Source organism: Aristolochia californica, unplaced genomic scaffold, assembly GCF_029961685.1.
Source record: "Aristolochia californica isolate CCGP_79_NKW_82.1479 unplaced genomic scaffold, dmAriCali1.0.hap1 SCAF_1, whole genome shotgun sequence".
Lineage (NCBI taxonomy): Eukaryota > Viridiplantae > Streptophyta > Magnoliopsida > Piperales > Aristolochiaceae > Aristolochia > Aristolochia californica.
Window position 1 is genome coordinate 56,046,638 of NW_027181770.1, and position 12,897 is coordinate 56,059,534.

Genomic DNA, 12,897 nt, shown 5'->3' on the forward strand with positions numbered 1-12,897 from the left:
TCTCAATTTATGCTGATTTATTTATTTTCTTCTTTCTCTCTCCCAAATTACCATTTTTTCCTTTCCTCTCGTAAAAAAAAAAAAGGTCCATGGCTATTTATGTGGGGATGACCCACGAGACCCATAGCACATGCAATGTGACAGTTAGAGCCGTTACTCCAGTTCATCCATACGGGGAAGGAGCCATGCCAGTTCATCGCCTTCTCCATTGAATAAGCTCCCTGGGACCTGAGAGTTTTAACGCTTTTACTGCCTCTCAGTGACCCCTCCAAATCATGAATTCATAGAAGAAATCCCTTAAACATGTAGAAATGCCTTACCCACTTGCATTTTTCAACCCCCGTTTCGTAATCCGAAGCCTCCCTCTGAAAATGTCAGAAATCTTCGGCTTCAATCTCGCTTTATATTATTATTCTAATCGGTATAAATATGGCATGAAGCTTTTCCCCTTAATCAGTAGCCATTGACAGTACTGCTACAAGGATTAATGAGAAGAGATGCCGGAACGGGTTGAAAATTAGTTGCAGAGTTTAAATTGGTTTCTTCTTCCTTAGGGAAATACGTCTCAGACAAGCAATTCGCTCAGAAGAGAGAACGATATCCAGTGTATCCAACTGTTGCTTGTCAAGAAGAAGAGTGATTTTTAAGAAATGGAATTGCCGTCAGTTTGCGTCAATGGTTTGCCGAAAAGTCTGCAAATCTGTGGGTGGTCAGTGGTCAGCAAAGGAATCGATTAGAAGCGGCGACGGAGAGGAGAAGAGAGATGAATTGGTACTCATCTCATCTGTAATGATTCCCGTTCCGGAAAATAAGAAGAGGTCCGGCAGATTTGAAAGCTCGACTTGGGTTTGAATCCCTTATTGAAACCAAGGTGCATGCGGGTGTCATCATCTTCATGTTGCCCACTAAACTATGTTTATATTATCAAATTAACATTAAAAACTACAAAATTTTATAATTTCTTGACTGGATAAATACCCAGGTCAAATGCAAATCGATATGAGTTTTAACCCGGCATAGAAATAGGAACCTCTGTGTTGTGAACATAGTTGATTTGGCGTAAACTAGTGTCATTTGCCTGGGTGTCAATATCGACGAATATTTTTATGATATAAGAGACTAGGACATATAGGATATGACTTTGTCGTTTAGAAGATAGCTATTCAAGGACATTACAATGGCCTTTGATACATCCCTAAATCACTCAAGGCTTGAGTCTTACTATTTTTTTTTTAATATTTGAATCAATATCATTATCTTCTTTTTATTATTAAAAATAATAAAATATTTTTTTCTAAATTAAATATTAAATAAATTTTGAATAAATTAGAAATTAGGTGCACCCAGATGGGTTTGGTACATGCTCTGTTTTTCTTTAAATGAGAGGATAAATTGGTAAAACAAGTGACAAATCAATGTTTCTTTTTTGTAGTAATGTAACATTTTCTATGATTTACCATTTTAGTCAAAGTATCAAGCTAGACAAATAAGTTGCCACCCTTCAAACACTATTCATTTTGCCTCATCTCTATGGCACTATCGTTCATGGAATATATTGTAACAATACTCGGGGGTTCGTAGATTTTTTTTTTTAAAGACAATTCCTTACAAACCCGTTTCATAATAACTCTTCTATGTGAACCTCAGTCTAAGTCGAAATCAATTGATGTGTTTTTCTTGAGATCACTTCCTCATCTTAGTTTATTTCGATCATCACTCGTTACCCTTCTTCTTTTTGTGTGTTATAGAGTGAGGGAATTAATTTGATCACATTTTAGTTACTTACATGCCCTTAAAATATCATATATATACTTATGTGACTTTGGATTTTATCGTCGAAAGTCTATGTAATAAAACATTTACATTTCTTCCATCAACCCTAACTATAGCTGTGTAAAAAGACCAAAGTCAAAGTGATATTGTACATATAAATTTATTTTTAGATTTCTTCCTAAAGTAACACAAATGGAACCACAATTGATAACATGTTTGAGATTGAAATTTCCTTGACTTATTGAAATTTACATTCCTTCCAAAGAAAAATATTCTAAGAATGAAAGTAAAGAACTAAAACTCCAGTACCATGTTCACTTATTTGTCTAAGACATCTAAAACGATGATGATAATGATGGTAATAATATAAATAGGACTTGAGATTCCAAAGGAAAAGCTCTTGAACTTTTTTTTACACCCTTGTAAATTTTGATGAGAATGTCCCAAGCTTCATTTACTATGGCAATCTTTTCAAAAATCAAGTTCTCTACAACTTACATGAAGTAGAGAGTTTTGTTATCTTTTATTTGATATTCCTATTAAGATTTTCTACTCACATGGAGGTAGAAGGATATATTTTCCACATCTTCGAATTCTTTTATGACGACTTCCTAGAAAGTAAAAAGTGTTAAAAGATTATTGAACAATAAGAAATTTTTAGCGATCTAGTATGAAAAAGGAGAAGTCTGTAAGAGTAATGAATAACAAAAGTTATAGAATAAATAAGTCAAAATGATCAGTATCAGCAATAGATTGACTAAGATTATATTTGTAGTTTTCATATCATATATGGTAATAGAGTATAGAATCTCTTAGGTTGTGTTTGGAACACAGAAAGTGGAGAGAAAATAAAAGGAACGAAAGAGAAAGAGAAAGAGACAAGAAAAGAAAAGAAAATGAGTTTTTTTTTCTTGTTTAGATACCCGTGGAAAATGAAAGAGAAGATGGAAGATAAATATAGTTTCTCTTGTTTGGATATACGTGAAAAATGAAAAAAATAGTAATATTTTAAAATTTTGATGATTAAATTTTTTTCTGTAGTTTCTATTTATTTTCTTTTCTCCCCAGATTCCATCATTTTGTGAGAGAAAATTTATTAATTAAGTGAGAAAGTAATTTTCTCTCTTACTTTCTTCTCTCATTGTTTCTTTGCTGCCAAACAACTTAAAGAGGTTACAAAACCTTGATTCTCTTATTCAGAAAAATGGAGAATATGTACATGAATATACAATTAATGGCTAACAATCAATTCTTCAATTATCTCCTAAATGAACTCTCTTCTAACAGTTATCGCTATCAACAATCAATCCTTAAATTATCTCCTAAATCAACTCTCTTCTAACAATTACAGCCATCACCGCCCTTCAAACTTTAGGTTCGGGTGATGACAACAAATGAAGTTTGGAAGTAAGAGAGGTGAAGTAAGTTACAGTATGAGATTTGGTCAAAATATATGCAAGCTACAACTAGGTAGAAATATGAACAAGAGTGATGGAGCCTTGGCAATAATGATGTCGAACAAGAAGGCAGTCAAACTCAAATTGCTTCATGGGCTCATGGAAGACTTCATTATGTGAAATGCGAATGACACTCTTACTGTCACAATAAAGAGTGGTAAGATGTGATTGTGAGACATCAAGATCACCAAGAAGACATTGAAGCCAAATAATTCCAACAGTGGTGTCATCTAAGGCCTGATATTCAGATTCAACACTAGAGAGAGAGCAAACACTTTGTTTCTTACTTTTCTAGGAAATGAAAGAATCTCCTAGAAAAACAAGAAAGCCAGTTGTCAACTTCTGATTTATCACATCCCCAACCCAATCAACATTCGAATAAGCAAGAAGCGTGGGAGTGGAAGTAGACAAAGGGGGGGTTAGTGTACATGACTCAGGACATGATCTTCATGCGCATTATGCAGTTCATGTCCTGATGTCGTTAGGGAGCGTCGAAATTCATGTCATGTACATGAACATACATGACTCAGGAGTTCATGTCCCAAGACTAAACGGTGGAAAGTGCTTTCCGCCCGATTTTGAGAATCATCTACATGACTCACGCGTAGGGCTCTCTCTGGCTCAGACCGTCTCGCTCATTTCTCCTCATTTCATTCCCGCACCTCTCTCGTTCCCGCAGCCCCTCTATCATCTCCCTGAACCCCGAGCTCTCTCCCTCTCTCGTCTCTGTCGTCCCTCTCCGGTCTCCCTCTCTACTGCCTCCATCTCTCGCTGCGAACGTCCTTCCGGCGTCCTTCTCCTTCTCGGACTCGCTCACCCTCTGAACCTCCCGCTCGCTTCTCCCTCTCTCTTATCTCTCGATCTCTTCTCCCTTTCGGCATCTCACTCCCTTCTCCCTCATGCTATTATTTTTTCCCCCAAAAGACCTTCCAATTTCTTGCGATTTCCCCTGTTTCAGTTTCGATTTTCTTCGATTTTGACATTTGGGCTTCGATTTCTTAATTTCTACTTCGATTCGGTATCGATTTCCCTTTTTGACTTTGATTTCAGCCATTGGCTTCGGTTTAACAGCCATCCTCCCTCTCCTCTCCCTCTCAACCTCCGTCGCAGAGCACGGGAGGTCGAGCATCTGCTGCAGAGCTTCTCGGCCTCCCTCTCTTCTCCCTCTCTGCATACAGTCGGAGCACCGTCTCTATCGGCGTTGCCCGCCGCCATTGCCGTTGCCCATTGGCTCGTCGTCGTCGCCGTCGCCGTTGCCCGCTGGCTCACCCCTGAGGAAGACAACGATAGTTTAAAACTATTGTCATCAAAATCATTTATTTATAAAATTTATTTATAAAATAATTATTTGTATTTATTTAATACATTTTATTTTCTAATTACTATATTAAAATAGTGATTTAATAGTCATAATTAAAATATTTTTAAAATAAATATTTGATAAATTATTTTGGTATAATTATCCGATGCTATAGTTAATTAAACCAATGGTTTTAAATTTTATGTTAATATATTATTAATTAATAATACATAAAATATATTATGTACAAATATATAGTGTGTTAAATTTATGATTAGATCAATTTTTTCTCTTAAATTATTTATTTTTAGGTTAAAGTATATCATATGTTATTAATAAATTAATAAGTCAACGTATTACTTTCATTTTTTTTATTTATAACGTTATGTATTTATTATTTGTAATTAATCATGTGCATATTTCATTGGCTCATGTAATTACCATTTTAATGTATAATAAAATATCTAATTCAATTAATAAATATATTAATATATTTAATTATACATTAAATAATTTATTCGTATAGTAATAATGGTTGTTGTACCTAATTTGGGGTTTAAAGATTATATTGTAATTAAGTGTACTATAAAGGTTTAGAGATTCTCTTGTTTTTTATGTTTTTCTCATGTTGGGGCACTAACACTTGAAACTATTTTCCAGTGCACATGAAGTCGTCAACACTAACACCAAGTGCGAAGATGATCTTCATGTACATGACTGACATGATCTTCATGTTGGACATGAACTTGATCTTCATGTATCCATTTGGGAGACTAACCCCCCCAAAAGTTAGAGACCACGATGAACAGTATTGCGAAGATAATGAACAATCTTGAGTACCGTAGAGTAATGCTCAATACAAGGAGAGGTCATGAACATTGAAACAATGTGTATAGCATGGGCAATGTTGGGAAGTAATAGTCAAGTAGGTGAGCATTCCAACTAGCTAATGTTAGAGTGTAGGATCCCGAAGAGGTTGACCATTAGTGGGGTGAAGCTTGACATTAATGGCAAAAGGAGTATCAACAACTTTGCCATCAGATAAATGAGGAATAGATAAAATTTCTGAAGCATATTTGATCTGGGAGAACATAACCTTGGGAACTATGACCAACTTCAATACCCAGAAAATTATGTCAAATCACCAAGATCTTTCATTTGAAACGATTGAGATAGGAAAGTCTTATTGTCATAAATTTCCTTAAAGTCATTTCATGTCAATATCATATCATCAACATATAGAAGAAGAAATACGTCACCATGAGTACAATCCTGAATGAACGAGGCCAAGTCATTGGTACTCTGTCTAAAACCAAATGTGAGAATAGTAGACGAAAATTTCTCGAACCATGTGTGTGGTGCTTGTGTTAGACCATATAAGGCACGATGAAGGTGACAAACTTGCTCAGGCTGATGAGGAAGACCAGGAGGAGGTTCTATGTAAACTTCATCAAGAAGGTCGCCGTATAAAAAACATTTTTTACATCCATCTGATATAATTCTCAACGACAAGAAGAAGCAACAACAATGACAGTACAAATCGTGATCAATATGAGCAACAAGAGCAAATGTCTCCTCAGAGTCTAAACCATACTCTTGAATATTGCCTTTTGCAATGTGCTTTTATCTTCGATATTGTATTTGTTGCAATATTTTTGGGTATCGAAGTTGGTCGTAGTTCTCAGGATTATGTTCTCTCTCAGATCAAATATGCTTCAAAGATTCATCAAAGGATCTAAAAATCGTAAAAAAAAAAGTTGAGACGATTAATAGGGTTGAGGCTTTGATACCATACAAGAGGTTATCGAAACTTTGATTTTTTTTTTTCACAAAAATGAAATATATGTACAAAAATATATAACTAATAGCTAACAATCAATTCCTAAAGTATCTCCTAAATCAACTCTCTTCTAATCGTTACAGTCATCAAACAATAACAAAAATAATTTTTCCCTTTTTTTTTCTTTTCTTTTATGTGGGTTCCAAATAGGCCCTTAGTTTGTGATGTTATTTCATGAAAAAAAGGCGTACTAACTTGCCAAAACTATGTAAAACAACTTTGTTTTGTGACTCCAACTCATATTCATATGAATTGGATCCCTCTATGAAAATTAGCAGGCAAACAAATAAGATTATGCTTGTTTTTTTAGGGACACCCTTCCACATCAACAAACTTCATCCACAAGTTGCAGCATCGTCTTCATCATTCTTTCCTCAGGGATTAATCCTTTCGCGATAACGGACTGCAAGCGGGGATCTTGAGTGAGGAGGAAGAACGATGGACGTTAACAATAATATTTTTAATTGATTTTTATATTTTTTGGACTTATTTTTATATTATATATATACACTACGAAAAGCTCGCTCCGCCTCAGCACTGCAACTCCCATGCCCTGAAAAGCTGGTAGCTTTTATCATCGGGTGCGATTTTAAAAATGAAATAGAGCAGCAAAAGCGGTATGGTCGCCGGAGTCTTAACCTGAGAGATTCCCATCCTTTGGTCTGAAGGTTTCTTGAAAACGAAGACAAAGATTCTTGGATGAGGAAAAGGAAAGGGAGGAAGGATGGGCGACAATGAATACGAAGGTTTATGTCAGGTCTGGATATAGAGTGAGAAAAGAGAGGTGAGTGGAGATACGATTCCATGAACCTTGACTTGCAATCCGTCCTGTATCTGGTTGATTACTTTAATGAAATCGAGAGCCAATTATTAAAACATCCTTCCGTGACAACAAAGTTGAGCTTGTTTTTTTTTTCTGTTGTGGCTTCCTTTTTTTAAAAAAAAATCTCTGCAGTGGATGGACGGAAAGGAAACTGAGAATCACCTAGTCTGGTTCGCCAATGGGAATTTGTCTTCCCCAAGAAGATCAACCTGTCTGAAGGGTGAGAAAAACTAGATAAAAAAAAAACCCAGAAAGAACCGTTCCTCTCTAAACATTCATTCATGATCTGTTAATACGGAGACGCCACCCCATGGATTACAAGTTTGTAGCAAGCTTATCAAACGGTTTTCCTTCTGGTAAATTGATTAACGGGAGCCCATTGTAGGATTTACATTATCTTCAGAGATAGTGGGCAAAAAGACCAAAGGATCATCAGCAGATTCTCTTCCGTGAACTCCAAAGCTTTGTCTGCAAGTATTCTTCATCTTATCCGCTGCCCTGGTTGTTTTCCCCAACGTAAATGCCTCAATAAAAAGGTAAATCTCCAGACTCCAGACTGTTGGACAGCATTAACAAGCAAAGGTGTGGGAATGTGATTCTGGAGATCGACCAGAATCTTCATCCCTAATCTCTTTCTCTTTCAGATAAACGCTAAAAGACAAAGAAGCAGGCTAGCTAATCCTAAGTGAATCAGTAGGAAATCGTGTAAACTACTGGTGCCAGTGAGGAATGTTAAACTATTTGTTTATACGATTATACTCGTAACTACAGAATCGGACTTGGGATTTCCGAACGGATTGAAAATTGTCTGTTTTGTGGGTCGGTCACGGCTCCCGGAATAAGTGCATGCATGTCTTCCCCCAAGGAGCTGACAGTCAAATTGAAGCATCATCGAAGAGAAGATTGGAGGTAGCAGCAGCCATTAAAGCGCGTAAATTAAGCAGGATTAAAACAAGGGTTTGAAAGTCGTACAGATTTGTGGCGTCCGGTCTTCGTCAATCGAATATCGTACGTTCTTCGCTTTTCAGCCAAGAGGTGCGGAAAGTTCCCGCGTCAACCGCTCCTTGGCCGTCGGAAAAGGACGCGAGCCATCATTGGTCGGTAGTCCATGGACACGTTTTGAAACCAGAGATGATGACCCGTGACTACTCTTTAGAATGAGAAAATTGCTACTGGGTAAAGGGATATTTTCTCTTTGATGTCGGGGTTCTGCGACGACAGCAGCGCTGCTGTTTCTTCTGCAGTGGTTGGCACAGAGCGATGGCGGCCGTCGCTTTGCCTGTGTGCGCGTGGGATAGGTAAGAGCGCACCGCCCCCGTGTAATTCTGTTTGGCCCAATAACAAATGAGCACAATATAAATTTTCTCTTATTTTTAAAAGGAAATTGGGTATCTTTTCTAACAAACGTTGTAAATATATTTTTTTTGGTAGAAATATGTTTCTAGGGTTACCCCAGAAAATAAAAGAAAATGAGAATTTGATGGTTATTATTTCAAAAAATAGTTAGTAAAAAAGAGAATTTGATCATTATCTTATTTTTATTAATTATTTTTTAAAAATAATAAAAATTAAAAAAAAATCTCTAAGGGTTCCAAATAGACCCTTATTACCGTCATGTTTCCTAGAAACATATATCTACTTATAAATTCTTACCAAGAAAATCCTAAAAGGCAAGAAAGCTATATTTGTAAGAATTATGAATCGTACCATCTGCAAAATCAAATTTTGAGGTAAATCAAAACAAAAAAGGGAGAGCTAGAAAAGTTAATAAAAATCGCAAACATTTTCCACGATCGAAACAAGCGTCCTTTTAGATAATTCAAGTCAAATTTTTCTCGCCCCATTCAGAGATCTTGGCTCCCATTGTGACAAAAGGGCAAACGGTGATGGATCTCATTGAAATCTTGCTTCGGGGTCCCAAAATTTCCATCATTGATTTTGCCACAAATAACCAAAATGGTAAAGAAAAGGCAAAGAAAAGTAACTTTCAAATGATACAATCCTCTTTGGATATGTCGCACCCTACGAGTTCCTAAGTATGGTGTCATTGAGCTGAGCCAAACTCGAACATGCATATATTTGAGTTTAACTTCATCTAAATAATTCGAACTCGAGCTCAGCCTCGAGTCTAAAATTGGAAACGACCTCAAGCACAAGAATTTTAACCGAGTTTGAGCTTGAACTCAAACTGAGTTCGAGCTCCAACTTATATTTAAAACTTTGCATAAAATACTATCAAATAAATTGTACATAAATTATGTTTAAAATTATCCATACCCTCTGCATAAAATTATTCATAAACATTCATAAAGTTATGCATAAACTTTGTTCAATAATCAAACACAAAAATATAAATGAAATATCAGTATCAAATTTACATTCACCCAAATAAAAATTATGTATCCAGTATAAATTTATAAACTAGACTCCTCTTTGTGCTAGAAAATAATATGCTAAATCCTCGTTTGCATGAACAAAATTTTCACCAATGAAATAAACAAAAAAATAAAACCTATTATTTTCTGATAATAAAAAACACTATTCCATTAATAATTACTTAATTTGGTGATAAATATTAAAATTACCAAGATGATAAAAAGATGAAAAACCAAGTAATTGGTAGCATTATTTCCACAAGCTTCTTCTCATGCTGCAATCATCAAACATAAATTTAATAAATAAGACTAAAAAAATTCACTAAAAATATTAAATAAATAATTATTCAAAAGTAGTTCATCTTTTGATTTTTCTTGACACCGTGAAGTGTTCGAACCCTATCACCGCCAAAAATTCAAATCTTGAATTGTATTTGGTGCCAAGGACGAATGATATAGGTCTATTACTCTACAACAAATACTAAAGGTAGACTTTGAGACTACTGTAAATATGAAATTACAAGGATGTCTATTGCCATCTTAGATAATATCCAAAATTTTAAATTAATCATTTTCTACCATTCTAAAACATTAAAATCATATTGTGAAATTTTCTCACAAATATACACACCTTCTTCAAGATAATTATCTAATTTTGACTTTAGTGAATTCACTACTTCCACTTGTTTCATATATGTCATTAACATTGACTAACCTAAATTTGATGAAGAATGCGACCTACAACTTGTGGAAACACTCGTAGAACTAATACTTGAAACAATCTCTTCATTACTAATTTTCACATTATACATGGTTATATATTTATCATAAATATCAAATAAAGTCCATTGAACTAGGTTTATATTCATTCTTGAGTCCACCTCAGAATATATCTCTTGAAAACACATTTCAATTAATCTTAATTTGACCTTTGGATCCAAAACTAAAGCAGCAACCATCAACAAATTGCATTCACCCTAGTATTTCTCAAATTTCCCATTCATTTTGACAACCATCATCCAAATGAAAACATTTTCTCTATATAACTTACTAAGGTACAATTATATGTAGAGTAGTTACTCCTATAATTAATATTAGTGACTACATTAAAAACTTTAAAATCTCACACACCATTTCAACCTTTTCCCATTCATTAAGACTTGGCAAACAATTATAAGTTGGTTCTCTATCTTGAAATATAGGAAATGTATCTTTGAATTTTAATGCAAAAGGCAACATATCATAGGTAAAGTTCCAACGAGTTGGACAATCAATAACTAACCTTTTTGCACCTAGTTGTAGTTGTTGCACAATTTCAGAAAAAAAGTGTGAAGTTTAGCCTCATACTAATTAATAAATTTGACACTCTCACGCACATTTTCAATGATATCCTTAATTTTATCAAGATCATATTGGACTAATAAGTTTAAAATATGAGCACAATAACGCACATGAAATAACTTTCCAACAGAAACCAATTTCCTATGTCTTAAAAAGTCATCTTTCATCACTCTAAGACAAACTTCATTATATGCAACATTATCAACTGAGATACTAAATATTTTATTTTCAATTTCCTAATCTTTCAAATACTTGTAAACAACATTTGTTATGTCAATACCACGACGATGAAGAACATATACAAAACTCAAGACTTGTTTTTATACCTTCCAATTACTATAAATGAAATGCCTATTAATAAACATGTATTCGATCATTTGATTTGGAAATTCCAAAGATCCGTGGTAAGACTGATCTTGTTAATCTCTTTTAATAAAGTTTTCAGTTTATTTTTCTCTGCCTCATACACCTCCATAAACTCCTTAATAGTCTTACGAGATATTTTTCTGTAATCCATATTTATCATTTTAATTACAAAATTAAATCCATTATCTTCTACTATCATGAACGAATGCTCATTGATAAGAATTCAATGAGCAATAAATATTCTCATTTTTGCTTTATCATATTTACCTCCAAAATCCATCAAATGAGGGCCAAATGAACTATGATCAACATTTGACCCCACTGGTTGAAAGTTTTTATTTTTTATTTTCATATTGCCACTTTTCTACTAGGACAACATTTCAAATGTTAACTTATATGTGAAGTTACTTCACTACTAATAATACTCAAATTCGTTTTACAATGAACACATCAAGCCTTTTATGCACTATCTAGAAGTCAGATTTATTTGAATTCCAACCACACATGAGGTCTTTTTTATCTTTTTGTACTCTAGATAAGAGTTACCTTGTTCGTCATTTAGGGTGCCTTCATCTAACCTCCCTCTCATTGCATTAGTCATTTGAGGAGAATAAGACTCTGTTGGAGTTGAGTTATTATCAATGGCTACACTAGAACTAGTGTTAGCTATAGTTGTCAAATGAGCAAGAGATGTTGACATTTCTATTACTTGTTTCTACAAAAAAATAAAATACTTAATAAAAAATAGCAACCCAAACAACAAAGACAAATCCTAGAAAAGAAAGATGAACAAATAATTAGTGATTCCATTAATTATACAAAGGTGATTCCATGACAATAATCTCTTGGGCCAAGGCCCAAGGGTAACAACAAGTGTGCGTGGAAGTTTAATCAACAACCCATTCATAATAAAGACTTATCTCAGGTGTTACAGACCGAGCGATCTCAACTCCCAAGTCCCACAAGAAGCAAATTTAGAGGTTGATCTCTTTGCTAAGTTGGAAAATTCTTAGCAAGGCTTACTTGTCATTTTCATCAAATTCCGAGGTTGCACACCTTGCTAGTTCTACATGAAAGATTTGTTCTTAGGGAAGATGTTAAAGTCCTAGGCAAGAGTACTTCCCCGGAGGTTACCTATCCTAAAATTACTCTTGGCCAAGCTCGCTTAACTTTGGAGTTCTGAGTCAGATACCTAGCCAATACAACCCGAAAATATTAGTTGTTTAAGGTGTGGAAAGTCAAGTACCTAACTCAGACTTCAAACTCTAACAAGAGTGAACGGAACCACTCTGACAGAAGACACCCTTCTTATAACATTGATTTGGATTGTACGATAGAATTCTAATTTTTGGGTGTATCGACGTTGGCCGATAGTAATATAAATCAGAAACATGATTTCATTGGTAGTTGCAAACTCGTGTAGCCTTTTCAAGGTGATGAAGAAAATCATAGGAATGAATGTTATAAAAAAGAGACAATATGAGCTACATAAAAAGAAACAACATGAGCTACAATAAGTATCACTTCTTAGACCAACATAAAATATTAGAAGGGTGTGCAACATGAGCTATAAAAGACGTGAATTGTAGAAAACAATATGTTGTTCGTGTGAAGAGTTACAT